The following is a 22713-nucleotide window of genomic DNA, read 5'->3' on the forward strand; positions in this document are numbered from 1 at the left end:
GGCAGGAGAATTTGATGGGAAAGGTTTCTAAGAAAACAGTTTGGGGGCCACATTAGGGGTTGAGAAGAGGGAGAAATGTGGAAAATATTAAATTTATGAAAAGGGCAGATGGAGAAGAAAAAAAGAACAGGAGAGCATTGTGCAGTTGTATAATTAGTGATTATAACCTGTTGGTAAGTAGTTGTACAATGATGCTTGCAGTTCCTTGGCCCAGTATTTATTTAACTCCAGTTGTAAACTCATTAGCCACTTAGAAGCAGGAGAGAAAGTGTTCTGCTGTTTATAGCAGTGGAGGCTAACTACAAAATAATTATACACCTGGCTACATACACTATGCAGGGGTGTGACACTTGCAAATTAGATTGTAGGGAAAAGAGATTGTTATGGGCAAATGCAAATATTACAAGTTTTAGAATGAAAGGTTGTATTTCTTAAACTGTGTACTTTGTCTTTAAGAGATATTGCACACTGACAAGGTGTTAGAAATGGAACATATTGTTTTTCATAGATGTTTCTTTAAGCAATAATATGTTTGCGCCATTTTGTCCCAGACGAATTACAATAACAATAATGCATAAACAAGTTTCAAGGCTATGCTACGACTCTTTCAGTATGTAATATACTGTGGTAACCTTAGTAGATAATGTTCAGACTTTAAGATGCCATCTTGACTTAAGTCAGGAAAATTTCCATGACGTATGCACCCTTTAGTTATGGCCTTGTATGTTTGCCAAATTAAGGGAGGTCCTAAAATGAATAAAGTAAAAGAAGTGTTATTTTTTCCATATATGAACTACGGTGACGATAAAATGAAGACACCTAAGGTATAAATAGGTGTACTTTTAAATGTTAAGACACAGAGGAGAGACTTGGAGACAGACGCTGCTCCATCTTAAAATGACAGAGAGGCTGACATGATGACATGTTCAGAAGGGTATGTTAACCTATTAATGATATTTGCAAGCATTTAATTTAATCTTATAAACTCTGCTATAATGGATTTTATATGTCTATATTTATATTTTTATATAATAAATATCTAAAAGACAAAACTATTGCTTCCAAGACAATCCTTATTTTATATTGTATTCTCAATTATTTATATATGTTAAATAGAGGATCTCTTACACTAACTATATAAAATTATGGCTAAGATATCTGTATGGTCAGCCCTACTAAGTTCTATGCTTTAAGACATTATAGTGGTAAATAAGGGAACCAGCCGCGGTTACAATATGGTCTAAACAGATGGTAGATATGGCTGCGAGAGGAGGAGGAGGACAACAGGGTAATGTCTGAGTAGACCATAAATGTCCATTTTATTCTTGCTTAGAGGATCACTCCAGACCACTAAACCACTTTAGCATTCTGAAAAGCTTTGGGTGAAGAGTGTCCTTTTTAATTAGCAAAAAGTGCAGATTTCAGTAAAAATCAACACTTTTCATTAACCTGGTTACATGAATGCAAGTTTTCATTTGTGGTATATCTACTAAACAGTGGTTGTTTGTATCTATTTTGTTTTTGGGCAGTGGAGTGTCCTTTTAGTCTAGTGAATTACAATATTCACCCTTATTCCATTCACCTCTCTGGACCACCACAATTTGTATGCCTAGGCTTCCTCAAATTCTTCCCTTGACCACCTCTGCATTTCAGGTCTGGCACGGATACACACCTCAGGTTTTTAAAACCCTACCACCCTCTAATAGCTGCACCTTTAGAGGTATTAAAACGTTTTGCATCGGACTTACACTTGTGCAGCTGGTACAATTCAGGAAACAACTTCATTCTAAAAACTGCTCACTGGAAATGATCTCAAATCTCAAACTATGTACTCAGGTCCTTTTACCAATGGATCTCATATCTACTTCATGCATTTATTTTAAGTACTTTTTGTAGCAATTGCTTTTCATGCATTTCTCTGTTTCGTAAAGCTAATAAAAATAAATTTTGGGGAATATATATATATATGTGTGTGTGTGTGTGTGTGTGTAAAAGTTTGCATACCCTTGGAGAATTGGTAACATGTACCATTTTTTAAGAAATCATGAGTGAGCAGGCAAAACACATTAATTTTATTTCTTGTGGAATTCATATTCAACTGTAGGTTATAACAGAATGGCACAATCATAAAACAAAACATGGCAACAAAGAAAAAAAATTAAATGAGCCCTGTTAAAAAAATAAAATAAAATAAAAATCTGCATATTCTTGGTTCTTAATACTGTGTATTGCACCCTTAAGCATCAATGTACGATTGCAGTCTTTTGTAACAGTTATCTATGAGGCCCATAATTCTTGCAGCTAATATAGCTGCCCATTAGTCTTGGCAAAATGCCTCCAGGGCATGCAAAGTCTTTGGTCGTCTTGCATGAACCGCACGTTTGACATCTCCCCAGTGTGGCTCGATGATGGGGTCAGGAGACTGTGATGGCCACTCCAGAACCTTCACCTTTGTTTGCTATAACCACTAGATGGTCAACCTCACCTTGTGCTTAGGATCATTGTCATGCTGGAAAGTCCAAGAACATCCCATGTGCAGCCTTTGTGCAGAAGAATGCAATTTGTCTGCCAGTATTATCTGATAACATGCCCCCCAAAATCATCAGTGAGCCATCACCAATTGTTACGCGGTTCTTTACTGCTCCCCATAGCTCGGTATATAGCCTGCTCAGTGCATCCACGTGAGAGCTAACAAACTCATTGACTATTTATACACAGACACTAATTGCAATTTAAAAAGTAACAGGTGTGGGAAATAAACATTTCATTTCCATTTTAACCTGTCTGTGTCACCTTGTGTGTCTGTAACAAGGCCAAACATTCAAGGGTATGTAAACTCTTGATCAGGGCCATTTGGGTGATTCCTGATGTCATGATTAACCCCTTAAGGACCGGACTTTTTTTGCGATGTTGTACATTTGCGACCAGGCATCTTTTTGACACTTTTGTGGTGGTTGTGTTTAGCTGTAATTTTCCGCTCTCTCATTTACTGTTCCCATACAAATTATATATTGTTTTTTTCAGGACAAAATGGGCTTTCTTTACATACCATTATTTATATAATCTCATGTAATTTAATTTTTAAAAAATGAAAAAATATGATGAAAAATTGAAAAAAATACATGTTTTTTGACTTTTATGTAAAAAATCTTTTACTCATCTACAAAAGCGAATGAAAAAAACTGCTAAATAGATTCAAAATTTTGTCCTGAGTTTAAAAATACCCAGTGTTAACATGCTTTTTGCTATTTTTTTGCATGTTATAGGGCTATAGGTACAAGTAGGATATTGAGGTTTCAAAACCTATATTTTTAAAATGTATCAATAGTGACATTGTAACACTATTATCTGTCATAAATCGCTAAATAACACCCCACATGTACATATTTTTTTTAAAGTAGACAACCCAGGGTATTCAATATGGGGTATGTCCAGACTTTTTTAGTAGCCACTTAACAACAAACACTTGCCAAAGTTAGCGTTCATATTTGTTTGTGTGTGAAAAAAGTAAAAAACTAAATTGAACGCTAATTTTGGCCAGTGTTTGTGACTAAGTGGTTACTAAAAAAGACTGGACATACCCCATTTGCAATACCTTGGGTTGTCTACTTTTGCAAATGGTATGCCATCATGGGGGTAATTCTCATTCCTGGGCTACCATACGCTCTCAAAGGCAACGTAACCAACCTGGCCATTTTCAATGTAAAAATATGACCCATATATTTGACCCTGTAACTTTCAAAAACGCTATAAAACCTGTACATGGGGGGTACTGTTCTACTCAGGAGACTTTGCTGAACTCAAATATTAGTGTTTCAAAACTGGAAAATGTATCACAACAATTATATCATCAGTAAAAGTGCTGTTTGTGTGTGAAAAATGCAAAAAAAGTCACTTTCACTGACAATATCATCGCTGTGATATGTTTTACTGTTTTGAATAACTAATATTTGTGTTCAGCCAAGTCTCCCGAGTAAAACAGTACCCCCCATGTACAGGTTTTAGGGTGTCGTAGAACGTTACAGGGTAAAATACAGTGATAGCAAATTAAATTCTCTGTACTCTCGGCCTGGGTTGGCAGGCAGGTCCCTTAAATTGCAATCAATAAAATAACTTAATTATGTAAAAATATTACATAAATACGCACGTAGAATTTAAATATATATGCATATTTATATATTTGAAGTCTACGTGTATATTTATATAATTATTTATGTAATTTTGTATATGGACATATGAATAGTTCGTATTCTTTTTATTTATTTATATATACATAGATATATATACAATTTCATTCTAAGTGTATTTTGATATAAATATATATATATTAATATCAAAATACAGTTAGAATAAAATTTCGTATAGATATATAATTTTTTTTTAAATTTTTATTATTATTTTTAATTTTTTTAGTTTAATTTAAATTACTTATTATTTGTAGTTTATAATAATATATACACAATATATATAGTTATTATATATATTATATATACACGTGTGTAATTTAATTATAAGTGTATTTTTATATTAATATATGTACATATTAATATAAAAATACACTTCGTATGACATTATATATATGATATTTAGACGTATATTATATATATATAATATACGTCTATATATCATATATATATACACACATATATAATTATAATTTTTATTTATTAACTTTAAACTTTATTTTTTTTATGATTTTACACTAAGCAGGGAGACTGCCTGTCAGCACAGACAGTCCCCCTGCAGGCAGAGACATGGACACCTATTGTGACCATGTGGTCGCCCTGTTGGGCGATCACATGGTCACAGGGGTCCTAATCCGCCATGGGGAGACTGTCTGGGCTGCAGGCAGTCTCCCCACACCGGGAGCACCGCCGATCGCCGCCGGGGGAACGACGGCGATCGGGTAAGTACATTGCACCGTTAGGACGGTTCAGGACCGTCCTCGGTCGGCAATGCAAAAATGCCGATGACGGTCCTGAACCGTCCTCGGTCCTTAAGGGGTTAAAAAGGAGCCAAACAACTATGTGAGAATAAATGGTTCATATGATCACTATCCTTCAATACTTTTTTTTTTTTCCCCATGATCAGTCATATTTTCAAAATTTCACAATTTCTGCCAGGGTATGCAAACTTTTGAGCACAAGTGTGTGTGTGTATGTATGTATGTATGTATAGATATATATAGATCTATATATCTATCTATATATATCTATATATAGATATATATATATATATCTCCAAGCCTTAAAGCTAGCCAGTACCTATATATATATATGTGTGTGTGTGTGTATATATTCATACATGCATACAAAATAATGTATGATATTGGAGCATGTGTTTGACTCGCAAGTATGTAAGTAAAACCTGTAAAATTCCTTGCAACTTCTAAAATGACTTGATTTTATCCTGCTTGAGTACCCGTATGCTTTATTTTTCAATTACCTGTTCTTTTGTGCATTTAAAAAAATAAAAATAAAAAATCATTTTTTTATTTTTTTTTAGTGTCACACTACCAGACTTAAACAGAAAATCCCTTAGCTAAGAGTTTGGTAAATAACCCATTTGCTGAATGTTTAATTTTGATGACAGTTTGTTTACCATCCTTGAAGTGAATTTAATTGCTGCAATAGTAATACACTGCAAGTATGTGCAAACATAGATATTTTACAGCACTTAAATGATGACCGCTAAAAATTATCTCCACTATACTTGCTAGTCTCTTATCACAATTACCCCCATTCCCCTTTCATTTCAGGGAGTTACTTACGGTATAAGTTCAATAAACTCTGGCAGCTTGTTATAAATATGTCAAGACAGCAGAATCAAAAGCCATTTAGGTCATTCAGAAATATAAACCTTGCAATACAGCTGACAGCATTAATACACGGAGGGTCATTACATCCATGCCACTGCAATTATTTACTAAGGGACAGAACTCCAAAAATGAAAATTCAGGACATGGGTTCAATGTGTACCCTCTTTTGAGAAATTTTTTGAAATTTGTGCTTTAGTTCACTAGAAATAGTAATATTTATTTCCTGAGCATTATGTTCTAAAATATGTCTATCATCTAAAAATTCTATTACAGAAATTAGTTTAAAACAGCAGCCCCAAACAGTCTTTATTGGTTAATTTAATTAAAAATTTACTGTTGTGAAGGAGGAGGGCCACATTTCTCCTCAATTTGTACACCTCTTTTGTGGGTAAAAAAGAGAAAGCATGCTGAGAACAGAACCTGAAAAGCTAGCTAGCATTCTACTATGCACGAATATTGACTTTTGCCCCAAGGCAACAAACTTAAAGGGACAATCCACTGCCCAAATAAATACATATCACAGTTTATAGATATATCCCAAATAAAAACAAACAGATACATATCACTGTTTATAGATTATCCCAAATAAAAACAGATACATATCACTGTTTATAGATATATCCCAAATAAAAACAAATGGATGCATATCACTGTTTATAGATATATCCCAAATAAAAACAAATGGATACATATCACTGTTTATAGATATATCCCAAATAAAAACAAATGGATGCATATCACTGTTTATAGATATATCCCAAATAAAAAACAAATGGATACATATCACTGTTTATAGATATATCCCAAATAAAAACAAATAAATACATATCACTGTTTATAGATTTATCCCAAATAAAAACAAATAAATACATATCACTGTTTATAGATATATCCCAAATAAAAACAGGCATGCATTAAATTATGCCGTTTTTTCCCAGGGTTTATCCAAAAACAGCTTGCAAAAGATGCCTTTCTTTTGTTTGAAGCCTATGCAAGCCCTCCTCTTCTAATTAAACCCAGACTTTCTGTGGCTGATTAACCACAGACTTCACAATGCAGCTCAATGAGAAGTCTTTGCAAGGCAGGTGGTGTGATCAATTCCCTGCCTCTGTAGTTTGAGTTTAGCCCCACTGAGAAACATAGAATGTGACTGCAGATAAGAACCATTCGGCCCATCTAGTCTGCCCAATTTTCTAAATACTTTCATTAGTCACTGGCCTTATCGTATAGTTAGGTTAGCCTTATGCCTATCCCACGCATGCTTAAACTCCTTTACTGTGTTAACCTCTACCACTTCAGCTGGAAAGCTATTCCATGCATCCACTACCCTCTCAGTAAAGTAATACTTCCTGATATTTTTAAACATTTGCCCCTCTACTTTAAGACTATATCCTCTTGTTGTGGTAGTTTTTCTTCTTTTAAATATAGTCTCCTCCTTTACTGTGTTGATTCCCTTTATGTATTTAGCTAAACAAACCAGAAGTAGCATGCACAGTTTGTCTGCTTGAAAGCCAGGGGATGTAACAGTTACTTTATCAAAGTGGCAATTTCTATTGCAATATGTATTTTTTTTATTTTTTTTTATGAAAAAGCAGACACACATTTACAGATCAGGCATTTCTGCAAGCCAAACTCCTAAGCAGTCCACCAGACACCATAACCACCATAAACCCCACAGCCAGCATTACAGCTTGGTTGGGGTCTCGTTGTCCTCCACCCACCCTGGACCCAAGGCCAGGATCCAGCTTCCAGTGGGTAGACCTCTCTTAGTCCAGAGACAAGTCAAGCAGGATGTTCCTGCAAGAGCAAGTGTAGTAATCCAAGGGAGTATAGTGATTATAGCAATCCCCAGAGTGAATATAGCTGTCCCCTCCACACGAGACAAGGCTCTATGTTGAGGGTGAAGAGGAACTTGTTTAATGGCAGCCACAACTTGCCTTATATGCAGGTACCCGTGCAAGGGGTTTACTCTAACATATTGCAGGGGCATTCCTCACTGGACCTGAGTGGGGGACTATAACAAAGTACACACTTTACTTATATTGTATATACTGAGTTTTAAACAGTGCATTAATAAGTCACCTAAAGAAGGAAACTTATCTGATACTTATTCAGATAAAGCATTATGTGGGGAGATGTTCACATCAGTGCTAAGACTGAATAAAAATATTTATTTATTTACTTCAAAATGATTTGTTATTAGAGTCTGAAATCAAAGGGACCCAGTCATCCAATATCCAAACCATTATATAAGATAAAGGCACACTATAGTCACCAGAACAACAGCTTAATGCAGTTGTTCTGGTGTGTATAATATGTCCCTGCACGCATTTTCATGTAAACGCTGCCTTTTCAGAGAAAAGGCAGTGTTAACATAAAAATGCTTGCAGAGACTGCATAGGGAAACACCTCTAGTGGCAGTCACTAAGACTGCCACTAGAGGTGCTTACTGGGTTAGTTCTGAGTACTATGCAGTGGACAGAGATGCAGTATGGTGTTTGGCTCCACTCCCGCCACGCTTCCTTGCTTGATATAATCAGAATTGACATTCTCGGCCAATCTAATGCTTTTCCGATTGGCTGATATTGTCAAATCAGCCAAGAAGGTGGGGCGGTGACTCAGCCAGCGCCGGCAGATCTGTAAAAAAAAATAAAAAAAATAGTTTTACAGCTTTTTAAGGGGGCAAGGCCACCTAAATAGTGTTTAACACTGTAGGGTCAGGAATACATAGTTTTCCTTTAAACATAATCTTCATGCATGCCAACACCATTTTATTTTGTCATGTTTGCTTACAGAAGGAATCTGGAACATTCGCACCATATGAAGGAATTCAAAACATGCCCAACTACGTCCTGCTGCTAATACTTCTATGAATTGATCTGGATTGGCAAGCATACCAGAACGCTTGAAGGTTAAGATGCCAACATACAACCTCAGCTTAACATCTCTGACCTGTATACTGTTCCATTTCTTTCAGCTTGTTTCATTTTTGTAACCACTTCCTAACATTTTTAGCTTTTTAGTAGAGTTTTGTTTGCACAACTACTTGCCATTTTTTGTAATTCTTTGTTGTGTTTTGGTGAATAATACTCATTTGTGAAATAATCCATTCGAGAGAAGATGTTGGATCTTTATAACTAACAAAGGTTTTTTTATTGTTATTGTTTCGACGGAAGCCTCTTGTTGGGGTGTTTTGCAGACTTACAAACTATTCAGGTAAATATATGATAAAGTAATAAAAATAAAAAAAGAAGAAAAAAATATATATATTTTTTTTCATATTTCTTAGATTTTCAGTACCTGTTTCACGCTCATTGGTGTTTTTCTACCAATCCTTCTATATTTAAGCCTATGTTAATTTCTGGCAAAACTTAATTGTTAAAATGGATGCAATCCAATGTGTTTAAGTCACATTGAGGGCAAGAAAGTTAAATTTTAGCTTTTTGGATGAGACTTTTATTGCTGCACACTAGGGAGTAGTTAAGAGGGAGTTCGACCTAGTTAAGGTTTTTTTGTTTTTGTTTTTTCTTTTCTCTTCCATGGTGGTGAACTTTATAAGCCACCCCCTTCAGAGGCAATACATAACATTCCAGGAAGATGATATACTACTGAATCTCTTCCCAAAAAAAGGAGGTAAACACCATTCTTGGCAGCTTCAACCCACCTAGTGTTTTTTTGTTATTCTGTTTTTGGTAATGTGTCCATAATTAGAATTTTGTTATTTGAATTCACATGTGTAAAACACTCCTTCCAAACCCCATCTCTGTTTTCACTGACAACCCTGTAATTAAAACAGTTTGGCATATTTGTTATGATTATTTCTCTGCTTGCTGTCATGCTCAATATAGTTTACATTGTTGTGCATCTCATATATTTTTTTTGTTCACCGAACTCTCCTAACTATACTAAATATAAATAAAAAGGATTTAGTAAGTCTGTGGTGTTACTTGGACGAATAAAGACTCACAATCTCATCAGGTCATTTACCATGTGATATACCTAAACAGAAAAGTGACTGAACAGAGATTTCATGGAAAGTTTTTAAAATGCATCTTTTGCTACAGTTATGATTTCTGAGAATGAATGAATGAAGGTTTGTCTCCGCATTATACTTCAGACCTGTAGTCTGGATTATTCTCAGTCCACGATGAAGAAGAAAAAAAGAAATAAGCCTTAATCATTTATTGAAGGTTCCATTATTTTTTGAATAATTTGTAGATGACAAACACAAAAAAAGTGTATCTTTTCCCACTATTACAATCACACACAGTGGGAAAATAACAAGGTGCACTGTTTTGTTAAAGCGGCACTGTCATGGGTGAATCACGTTTTTTATTTTTTTAATTCTTAATCCCCCCTCCCGACTTCACTACATCTAATTGTCCCCCTAGTCGGCCCCAATTGCCCCCTAAACACTCCATCTTACCTATTTTTGCATCTTTATTTTATACCCGGACCTAGGTCCTGGGCACCGCCATCTTTGTGTGGGTAGATGTCCCACACCAGATAGCGCTGTGAAATTCCCGCACATGCCCAATTAAACACTTTGGCATTCGAACAGGAATTTCATCTATCCATTCGGCAGAAAGACGAATAAATGAATAGAAATTTCAAATAAATGAACATAGACCTCTTTGTTCGTTTGGTTTATTACAAGGAGGGAGCTTCCGGCACGCAGTTTCCTCCTTGTAATATGTAAAAATAGAAGTCTCAGGGAGCAGTGCTCCCCGTCACTTCCTAAGCTTCCCATGTCCTCCCTTACTCTATGGGGGTCAATATTAAATAATAAAAATTTCCCAAATGTCTACAAAAAAAAAAAACCCTAGTGTCCTCCCACCCATGCTGCGTGAGTGGGACCTAGCGTCCAACCCCCACCCATAAGCGGCAGGTGGGGGCCCTAAATAAAAATGTGGGGGAGGGGAACCTATTGTCCTCCCCCCGGCCCCGACCCATAAGCGGTGGGGGCCAGTTTCAGAGAAACTGCTATGTTTACATTTGGGGTAAATCCGGACAGCCACTAGAGGCACATCTGCGACGCTGGACGCAAATTTCGCTTTAAAAACGCAGAGCGTCCATAGGAAAGCATTGAGAAATGCCGCGCATGCCCATTCGGCTCCACTGACGTCGGGCGGGGGAGGAGAGGTCACCAGCGCCGAGGGAGCCCGGCGCTGGGATAAGGTAAGCTACTAAAGGGGGACCCTGAGGGTGGGGGCACCCTCAGGGCACTATAGTGTCAGGAAAACCGCTTAGTTTTCCTGACACTATAGTGATCCTTTTATAAGAAGTCCTCTAAATTTTATATCTACTGAAGCATGTATTTATTGCCATAGTATAATTAAACACTAAACTACTTATAACTATATTTATAAATTATTTTATTTTTTTTAAATTTTAGAAATTGGAATGTATTTTCCTTATCCACAGCCTCCGAAAAGACATGTACCATTCCCAGTATGCTCCCATTATTCTCTCATTACATTTATTCACCATATTAATTGCACCAGAGTCATCACACACAAAGAATGTTTCCATAGCATGAAGCATAATAAAACAGCACAGAGGGATTGAAAGATGAACCCATTAATTCTGCAAGAGAAGGACATGGCAAATTTGTCTTTGCAGACAGAGCTTTGCTGAAATATAACTATTAAACTGTTATAAAAGAATAAATAAATCTTGCAGTAGTAGTAATAATGTACTTTGCAATGTTTCTACCTACAGTTGCAAATAATACTAACCAGATACCATTCAATACTATACTTCCTCATTACAAAGTGTAGTACGCATATGTATCCTGTTCTAATTATGGAAGTTATATGTATAGTTTTTGTCCATTTAAAGTGCACTGTGGACATTGTCCAAGCAGGATATATTTTTTTCAGAAAGGATATATTTTAATTATGAATTGAATATGAAGACCTCTGTATTGGGGTAACAGTTCGTATCAGCAATGGAATACATACATGGAAGGCACAGTCAACTAACAGGGTTTTTCATTAAAGTTAGAATTGCTGGGACTTTAAAGTGCATTTCAAATTTAATTTCAATATACTTACCTGCAAACAGAATTAACTTAGATATTTTTTGTAATTTTGCTAAATTGGCCAAAAGTTGGAAAATCAATATGAATTCCTGACAATTCTCCTTTAGAAGATATCCCTGTAAATTGGCGTATTATATGATTACCTGTAGCATAACTCTTTCCAGTGCTGAAGGCTTGCTAAATTGCCTTATGGGTGAGGAGTATCCTATAATAATGACAATTTACAATAATTATATACATTTTTTATAAATAAAATGAAACACCCCCCTGGCTGTCAAACAGCCAGTGTGGCTTCTTCCTGAAGCACAAGGACAGGAAAAGAACTGCTGGAAGAAGATGGCAGCGCCCACAAGTGACGGGTTCAGTTAAGTTAAACTCATTGTTGCCTGCCGACCACCAGCAGTGATATCACCTTCACCATTTAGGGTGTTAGTTACTTTGGCATTCTTTACACCAAAGTGCAGAACATTGCATTTATCTACATTAAAGGAAAACTATAGTCAACAGAACAGCTACAGCTTGTTGTATTTGTTCTGGTGAGTATAATCATTCCCTTCAGACTTTTTGCAGTAGACACTGTGTATTCAGAGAAAATGTAGTGTTTACATTACAGCCTAGGGATACCTTCACTGGCCACTTCTCAAATATGTCTGTTTTAGTGCAGTAACAGTACAATGATATTCACAGTTAAAATGCCATGCAAAAAAAGATCATTTCCTAATTTCTCAAAATTTAGATTTTATTTATATTAAATTAAGATTCATATAGGAATATTTGATGTGAAATAAAAGTCCTGTTTCTCCAGAACAAAATGATATATAATAATTGTGGGTGCACTTAATATGAAAGAGATAAATTATGGTAGACCTATATCGCAAATTCCAGGTTTGATTTTGATTAGAACTTTACAATTGCCTCCGCCCTTAAGCAGTTGAATTAATGCATCTCTATGAGAAAAGTTCAGTGTCTCAATGCAGCGAGTGGAGACAGTGAATGTTGCAGCACTGCTCCAAAAAGCACCTCTAGTAGTCATCTGAGTAGTGACCAATGGAGGTGTCCCTAGGCTGTAGTGTAAACAATATTTAGTGCAAAAAGCATGCAGGGACTGACTATAATGTCGAGAACAACTACAGTAAGCTGTAGTTGTTCTGGTGACTATAATGTCCCTTTAAGTTTACAGGTTTATAATTTCCAGGCAAATATTTTTAATACAAAAACCGATAACCCAGGTGGAACAAACCACTAAAGGTGTCTCTCAGTGGAGCGCTAGAAAGGTCAAACTTACCCCCTATATTTAATGGGGAAGTGTACAATGGTATAATTCCTATATGGAAAATAGACATATACAATAGTGAAGTATATCAGGGTCCAGAGATATAAGTAGGGAGACAATATGGACCAAACTCACATGGTAGAGAGCCACATACGGATAGGCTCAAATCACTCCAGCATAGGTATATAAGGTAATACCAAAACCTTCTTGCTGTATCTAGTCAGTAATCTCACCAAGATGAGAGACAAAAAAATATTTTTTTTGTGTAGTATTTTCAAAGAGTGCTACTGCAGATGCATATATACAGTGCAATACTTGCTCACCTTGTAGGGAGCCAGCTATACTATATAGTCCACTTACGCGTTTCACCTGTGCGGCTTTATCAATCGGGATGCTCGTTTCCTGTACAGGTCCAAAATATAAACCCAAAGGTCCTCCTCCGAGTGGCTGATACCATATTCCAAACGCCAATCGTCATCCAATATTACGGAGGTGTGTACTTCTCAACTGAATCCACTATAGTGCTCAGTTCCGAAACCGGAAGTGACGCGACTGACCCTGACGTGACATCAATTCCGGTCCCATCTGTCTCCATGAGTCGTTACTTACACTTCCATAATGTTTGTGGGCAAATGCCAGTCTCATCAATAGATCACCAAGTCTCATATAGTGATGTACCGAACGGTTCGCTGGCGAATAGTTCCTGGCGAACATAGCGTGTTTGCGTTCGCCTCGGCGGACGAACATATGCGCGGTTCGATCCGCCCCCTATTCGTCATCATTGAGTAGACTTTGACCCTGTGCCTCACAGTCAGCAGACACATTCCAGCCAATCAGCAGCAGACCGTCCCTTCCAGACCCTCCCACCTCCTGTACAGCATCCATTTTAGATTCATTCTGAAGCTGCATTCTTAGTGAGAGGAGGGAAAGTGTAGCTGCTGCTGATTTGATAGGGAAATGAATAGCTAGGCTAGTGTATTCAGTGTCCACTACAGTCCTGAAGGACTCATCTGATCTCTGCTGTAAGGACAGCACCCCAAAAAGCCCTTTTTAGGGCTAGAACATCGGTCTGCTTTTTTTTCCCAGTGTAATCTAATTACATTTGCCTGCCTGCCAGCTTCTGTGTCAGGCTTGCCCAGTGCCACCACCCATATCTGGTGTCACAATAGCTTGTATTTAATAGCAGTTAGTTGTCTGCAAGCGTCTGTGTGTCAGGCCTACAGCGTGTACTCTGCCAACCTCTGCCAGTTCACAGTGCCACTCATATCTGGTGTCACAATAGCTTGCATTTAAAAACAAAAAAAGTTTTCGACTGTAATCTAATAGCAGTCAGTGTCCTTCAAGCGGGTGTCAGGCCTACAGCGTGTAATCTGCCAACCTCTGCCAGTGCACAGTGCCACTCATATCTGGTGTCACAATAGCTTGCATTTAAAAACAAAAAAGTTTTTGACTGTAATATAATAGCAGTCAGTGTCCTTCATAAGTGTGTGTCAGGCCTACAGCGTGTACTCTGACAACCTCTTCCAGTGCACAGTGTCGCAATAGATTGCATTTAAAACCCCACATTTTTTTTACACTGCTATAGATTGAATAGCAGTTAGTTGTCTTCAAGCGGGTGTGTCAGGCCTACAGCGTGTACTCTGCCAACCTCTGCCAGTGCACATTGCCACTAATATCTGGTGTCACAATAGCGTGCATTTAAAAACCCAAAAACTTTTTTCACTGTTATAGATTGAATAGCAGTTAGTTGTCTTCAAGCGGGTGTGTCAGGCCTACAGCGTGTACTCTGCCAACCTCTGCCAGTGCACATTGCCACTAATATCTGGTGTCACAATAGCGTGCATTTAAAACCCCAAATTTTTTTTACACTGTTATAGATTGAATAGCAGTTAGTTGTCTTCAAGCGTGTGTGTCAGGCTTACAGCGTGTACTCTGCCAACCTCTGCCACTGCACAGTGCCACTTATATCTGGTCTCACAATAGCGTGCATTTAAAAACAAAAAAACTTTTTTCATTTTTCACTGTTATAGATTGAATAGCAGTTAGTTGTCTTCAAGCGGGTGTGTCAGGCCTACAGCATCTACTCTGCCAACCTCTGCCAGTGCACAGTGCCACTCATATCTGGTGTCACAATAGCATGCATTTAAAAACCCAAAAACTATTTTCACTGTTATAGATTGAATAGCAGTTAGTTGTCTTCAAGCGGGTGTGTCAGGCCTACAGCGTCTACTCTGCCAACCTCTGCCAGTGCACATTGCCACTCATATCTGGTGTCACAATAGCGTGCATTTAAAACCCCAAATTTCTTTTACACTGCTATAGATTGAATAGCAGTTAGTTGTCTTCAAGCGGGTGTGTCAGGCCTACAACGTCTACCCTGCCAACCTCTGCCAGTGCACAGTGCCACTCATATCTGGTGTCACAATAGCGTGCATTTAAAAAACCCAAAACTCTTTTCACTGTTATAGATTGAATAGCAGTTAGTTGTCTTCAAGCGCGTGTGTCAGGCCTACAGCGTGTACTCTGCCAGTGCACATTGCCACTCATATCTGGTGTCACAATAGCGTGCATTTAAAAACATTTTTTTTTTCACTGTTATAGATTGAATAGCAGTTAGTTGTCTTCAAGCGGGTGTGTCAGGCCTACACAGTGTACTCTGCCAACCTCTGCCACTGCACAGTGCCACTCATATCTGGTCTCACAGTAGCTTGCACGCATAGTACCACTAATCAAAAAAAAAATGACAGGCAGGGGCCGTCATGGTTGTGGTGCTGTGATTCCCTTTTGCCCTAGAATAATGCCCAGTTTTCAGCGGCCACGTACCCTGAACTTGAAAAGTTCTGAGGCCATAGTTGACTGGCTAACACAGGACACCCAATCTTCTACAGCTTCCGCTCGGAACCTTGACGCACCATCCTCCTCCAGCTTAGCTTCGGGCACTTCTCAAGATACCACTCACCCGCCTGCCGCCACCACCAACACTAGCACCACAGCCGCTTCACTTTATCTGTCAGAGGAGTTATTTACACATCCGTTTGAAGAAATGAGTGATGCGTAACCATTATTGCCAGAGGATGTAGATAACAGGGATATGTCTCAGTCAGGCAGCATTACATACATGGACGTACGGTGGGATGATGATGATGTTGTACCCGCTGCTGCTTCCTTTGCTGAGTTGTCAGACACAAGTGAAGCGGTTGATGATGACGATGCGTCTATGGATGTCACGTGGGTGCCCGCTCGGCAAGAAGAAGAACAGGGCGAAAGTTCAGATGGTGAGACAGAGAGGAGGAGGAGGAGATGAGTTGGAAGCAGGGAGAGGTCGTCGCAAGGAGCTGGTGGCACAGTCAAACAGCATGCATCGGCACCCGGGGTCAGCCCGACAGCGCACCAATCAACGCATGCTGTGTCCACCACCAGAATGCCGTCATTGCAGAGCTCAGCAGTGTGGAATTTTTTTGTGTGTCTGCCTCTGACAAAAGCGATGCCATTTGCAACCTGTGCCAAAAGAAACTGAGTCGTGGGAAGTCCAACACCCACCTAGGTACAACTGCTTTGCGTAGGGACATGATTGCACATCACAAACGCCTATGGGATCAACACATGAGTACAAGCAGCACACAAACTCAAAGCCGCCATCCTCCTCCTGGTCCAGCATCTTCAGCCACATCAACCACTGCTGTCCTCCTTGCCCCCTCTCAACCATCCGCCACTCCGTCTGTCGCCTTGAGCAGTTCCCGCTCATCTGCCCACAGTCAGGTGTCTGTCAAGGACATGTTTGAGCGTAAGAAGCCAATGTCAGAAAGTCACCCCCTTGCCCGGCGTCTGACAGCTGGCTTTTCTGAACTATTAGCCCGCCAGCTTTTACCATACAAGCTGGTGGAGTCTGAGGCGTTCAAAAAAAATTGTAGCTATTGGGACACTGCAGTGGAAGGTACCTGGACAAAATCCCCAACCTGTACTCGATTGTGCAAAAGGAAGTAATGGCATGTCTGGCACACAGTGTTGGGGCAAGGGTCCATCTGACCACTGATAACTGGTCTGCAAAGCATGGTCAGGGCAGGTATATCACCTACACTGTGCATTGGGTAAACCTGCTGACGGCTGCCATGCATGGAATGCGTGGCTCTGCAGAGGAGTTGGTGACACCGCCACGACTTGCAGGCAGGCCTGCTGCCACCTCCTCTACTCCTCCTACTCCATCCTCTTCCATAACCTCCTCGGCTGAGTCCTCTTCTGCTGCTGCGTCTTGCTCCACATCAACGGCACCCCCCCAGCTCCCCAGGTACTATTCCACATCCTGGATACGGCAGTGTCACGCCGTCTTGGGTTTGACTTGCTTAAAAGCAGAGAGTCACACCGGACAAGCACTCCTGTCCGCCCTGAACTCACAGGTGGAAAAGTGGCTGACTCCGCAGCAACTGGAGATCGGCAAAGTGGTTTGTGACAACGGAACAAATTTTTTGGTGGCATTGAAGTTGGGCAAGTTGACACATGTGCCGTGCATGGCACATGTGTGTAATCTGATCGTACAACGCTTTGTGCATAAGTACACAGGCTTACAGGACGTCCTGAAGCAGGCCAGGAAGGTGTGTGGCCATTTCAGGCGTCCCTACACGGCCATGGCGCACTTTGCAGATATCCAGCGACGAAACAACATGCCAGTGAGGCGCTTGATTTGCGACAGCCCGACACGTTGGAATTCAACACTCCTAATGTTTGACCGCCTGTTCCAACAAGAAAAAGCCGTTAATGAATATTTGTATGACCGGGGTGCTAGGACAGCCTCTGGGGAGCTGGGAATTTTTTTGCCATGTTACTGGACGCTCATGCGCAATGCCTGTAGGCTCATGCGTCCTTTTGAGGAGGTGACAAACCTAGTCAGTCGCACCGAAGGCACCACCAGCGACATCATACCATTTGTTTTCTTCCTGGAGCGTGCCCTGCGAAGAGCGCTGGATCAGGCCGTAGATGAGCGTGAAGAGGAAGAGGAAGAGTTGTGGTCACCATCACCACCAGAAACAGCCTTATTAGCATCGCTTAATGGACCTGCGGCAACGCTGGAAGAGGATTGTGAGGAAGAGGAGTCAGAGGAGGAATGTGGCTTTGAGGAGGAGGAGGAAGACCAACCACAACAGGCATCCCAGGGTGCTCGTTGTCACCTATCTGGTACCTGTGGTGTTGTACGTGGCTGGGGGGAAGAACATACCTTCATTGACATCACTGAGGAGGAGGAACGGGAAATGAGTAGCTCGGCATCCAACCTTGTGCAAATGGGTTCTTTCATGCTGTCGTGCCTGTTGAGGGACCCTCGTATAAAAAGGCTGAAGGAGAACGACCTGTACTGGGTGTCCACACTACTAGACCCCCGGAATAAGCAGACAGTGGCGGAAATGTTACCGAATTACAAGTCGGAAAGGATGCAGCATTTGCAAAATAAATTAAAAAGTATGCTTTACACAGCGTATAAGGGTGATGTCACAGCACAACGGGAATCTAACAGGGGAAGAGGTGAAAGTCATCCTCCTCCTCCCACGACCACGCCATATCTGCCAAGTGACCCTATGTAGGGGGAACAGTCCCTATTCTGCTCTGTGTCAGTGTGTATCAGGGTCTCTGAGGACAGGTGTCAATCCATATGTCAAGGTGTCAATCCATATGTCAAGGTGTTAATCCATATCCATTGTGATTTAGGAATGTTAGGTGATTTCTGCCCTTTATGTATTAAAACCAGACTGCATCAACTGTGTAATTTTCCATGGGAGTTTTGCCATGGATCCCCCTCCGGCATGCCACAGTCCAGGTGTTAGTCCCCTTGAAACAACTTTTCCATCACTTTTGTGGGCAGAAAGAGTCCCTGTGAGTTTTTAAATTCGCCTGCCCATTGAGGTCAATGGCGGTTCGCCCGGTTCGCCAGTTCGCGAACGTTTGCGGAAGTTCTCGTTCGCTGTTCGCGATCCGAAAATTTCGTGTTCGCGACATCGCTATATGTTTATACTAAATACAATGATTCATTTAAAGGAACAACACTATAGAGTCCCTCATCTCCCTCCTCCATCTTGCACCCCGCATTTGGCAAATAAAGGGTTAGTAACGCTTTAAACGCTTACCTGATTTTAGTTCCGAGGTCCACCCTTTTTTAGCTTGCAACTGTGTGCCTCTACATATACTCTCTGTCAATCATTATTACAAGTTCTGTACTTTGCACTTAGCCATTAGCACAGAGAAAGCACACAGGGAACATGGATTAACCAACAAAGGCCTTGATTTAATATTATTGAATTAGCTTTCTACATAGTTTAAAATGTATGGCTTAACTTTTAAATTATTTGATATTATGAAAAATATTTTAATTTTGATCATTTCAAATTTGATCATGTTGAAATCATTTTTAAAGTTTATCCAAAAATATGAAATCATTTAGAAAGTTTATACAACAATATTAAATTGAGGCCATTGCTGTTAATTCATGATGCTGAGCAGATGGTAGTGAAAATTCCTGCTCACTACTCTAACTTGACATCGCAAAACTGAAACCAAAAATCTTCAAATAAAGTTCTTGCACTTGTAGTCCCATCCTGTGTGTCACATAATGAAAAGTAATCTTTGCTAAAACTCTTGACATGTGCACCGTCGTTATTCGGCAGGTGCTAATATAAACCTTAACTTAAATGAGACACAGACACCGTTTATACTGTTGGAGTATAAAGTCCACAGCTTTATTAAATCTTATATATAAAAAAATTAACATATTTAGGGTCATTGTCAAAATGACATTGTTATTCTCCCCCCGCACAATACCCCTGACAATGACCCTACCACCTGAACAATAATTAACAAACAAACAACAAACGAATGGCCGATCAGCCACACTTTCCAACCTGCAAGGAAACAAATGTCAGTGACTTGGTAGAGGCCCCACATACTTCACCCCCGCCTCCTTCCTCCCCCAATTCAGACCAAAATGTCAGGCCTGATGTAAGGATTCCCATCTCCTATACGTTTGATGCGGTCATCCCCTAGACCCAGACGCGCCGCTTCTGTCGCTGCCCCAATCCTAAATGAGTGCATTCCGAACTGCTTGGGCTCCAGGCCCAGCTTCTGTAAGCCCAAGCGAAAACCCCTGATGAACTGAAAGCGCGACAGCGCCGTGCCGTCCGTGTGCCTGAAAAAACAACCCGTACCGGCCGGGCGTAGTGCCAAGTATCCCATGCCCAGCCCTACCGGGCACACCCCGGACCCCTTCAGCTCGAACAACACCACCGTGCAACCCTTACCAAAATGGTCCGTCTTCGAGCGGCCCAGCCTGATCCGCACTCTGTCGGTACCTACCTCAACGTCCTCGAGCTGCAAACCGCCGGTCCCGGCCTTGTTTGCACTGACCAGCTCCCCAATCCTGAAAGCCCCCAAAAATGCCCATACGAAAGCCCCCGCAAACAACGCCACCTCGAACGAGGAATGACAAATTTCTGGCAACGTCCCTACTAACCGTTGCAATAACGTGAACGACACAGGTCGCCTCGTATCCACCGACTTCTTCCCCCTACAGAATCCCCGCACCGACTGCCGTACTAGGAAATTTTTGTGACATCTTCCCACCCGTTGAACTTAAATAAGAAGGCCAATGCGGACATGTGTCTGTCTACCATGGATGGCGATGCCTGTTTCGCAAACAGCCGGCAGAGTATCCACAACAGAATGTCCACCCTTTGACCCGCCGAGGAATCCGCCCCTACCTGAACCACCGTTTCGTCCCAAGTCTTCCAAACTTTCACGTACGAGGACCAAGTGCTCGGCGCCAACGATTTCCTTATGTACTCCCCAAGCAAGATGTCCCTTGCTGCCACATCTCGACTGGGCATGCTTGCCCCTGTACTTGCGCTTCCGGTGCTGCCTCCCGAAAGCGGTCCCACTGTAAACGAGACAGCGCATCAGCCACTACATTTGTAAACCCCGGCATGTGCTTAGCTCTAAACACTATGTTGAAAGACATACAGAGAAGTACAAGCTGCCGCAATAGGCGCACCACCGGTGGCGAGGATGCAGACATGTTGTTGGTGGCCTGCACCACTGCCATGTTGTCGTAGTAAAACACAACTCTCTTATTCGCTAGCTCTGGACCCCATCATGTCACCGCTACCACAACTGGGAAGAATTCCAAGAACGCAAATTTCTGATCAGTGGGCTCGCCTTCCAAGACTTCGGCCACCCTTCCGCACACCATTTGCCCGCCATGTATGCCCCGAAACCAATGCAGCCTGACGCGTCCGTGAACAGGCCCAGCACCTCTGATGACACGGCTGGCTCGTGAAAAAACACCCTCCCGTTAAAGCAGCGTAAGAACCGGTCCCACACCCCCAAATCCTCTTTCATATCCGCCGACACTCGAATATAATGGGACGGCAGCCGCACCCCTCTCGTCGCTTGGGCCAACCGCCTGCAAAAAACCCTCCCCATAGGGATGACCCTACAAGCGAAGTTAAGGCTCCCTACCAGGGACTGTAACCCGCGTAATGTTAGCTTTCTTGCATTCTTGACCGTGTCCACCAATAGCCGCAGGCTAATCAGTTTGTCCCTGGGCAATCTTCACTCCCCTACGTCCGTGTCGATTTCTAATCCTAGAAAACTAAGGCAAGTGGTGGGGACCCCGAATGAATGTGCTACCCACTGGAATACCTTCAAGATCTGCCTGCACCGATCCGAGTCCCTTGGGCCGACGCACAGGAAATCATCCAAGTAGTGCACTACCGCACCCACGCCCTACTCCTGACGTACCACCCATTCGAGAAACTTACTAAACATCTCGAAGTAGGCACATGATATGGAACAGCCCATAGGTAGACATAAGTGCACGAAAAATCCCCCTTTGAAGTGGCAACCCAGCAGGTGATGACACTCCGGATGGATGGGAAGCAGCCAGAAGGCTGCTTCCACGTCAACCTTTGCCATCAACACCCCATGCCCTGCTCTCCGAACCAGCTCGACAGCTGTGTCGAATGATGTATAGGAGACAGAGCATAGATCTGCATCGATGTCATCATTCACTGAGGCCCCTTTTGGGTGTGACAGGTGATGAATCAAACAGAACTTGCCCACTTCTTTCTTTTGGACCACCCCCAAAGGGGACACCCTCAAATCCGCCAATGGCGGGACCGAAAATGGCCCCGCCATCCTTCCCAATTGTATCTCCTTATGCAACTTCTCCCGAACCACCCCCGGGTGTTCCCTTACCGATTTAAGATTAGCAATTAATTTCCCTGGCCCCTGCACTTTGAAGGGGATTCTGAAGCCCTCCACGAATCCCTGCCACAAGAACCTAGCCCCGGCTCGATCAGCATATTGCCAAGGCAACATCACGTCGACTTTCACCGGTGATACCCCCAGTTGCAGTCATGGGGGCGGTAGCTCCAGTCCTTCCCCCCCCCCCCCCCTGCGGTGGGCTTACCTTTTTGAAGCATCTGTTGGCTCCGTGGTTCCCGCCGCAACCCAAACACTTGTGTCGAAATCTGCACGAAGCTCCCCACTTACATTTCCCCTCATTTTACGACCAGCAGAACCGCTTCTTCTATCCCGCCGACA

General features: G+C 41.2%; 1 protein-coding gene across 15 annotated transcripts in view; it reads left to right on the forward strand.

The window, feature by feature from the left end:
* Positions 1–9751, forward strand: part of EPB41L2 (erythrocyte membrane protein band 4.1 like 2) — a 297090-nt gene extending 287339 nt beyond the window's left edge. For all 15 annotated transcript variants that reach the window (XM_063443121.1, XM_063443128.1, XM_063443124.1 and 12 more), the window contains one exon: positions 8614–9751. The gene's annotated coding sequence lies outside the window, so the exon portion shown is untranslated. The remainder of the gene's footprint in view (positions 1–8613) is intronic.
* Positions 9752–22713: the final 12962 nt, after the last annotated feature.

The sequence above is a fragment of the Pelobates fuscus genome, chromosome 2 (genome assembly GCF_036172605.1).
Source record: "Pelobates fuscus isolate aPelFus1 chromosome 2, aPelFus1.pri, whole genome shotgun sequence".
NCBI classification, from domain to species: Eukaryota; Metazoa; Chordata; class Amphibia; order Anura; family Pelobatidae; genus Pelobates; species Pelobates fuscus.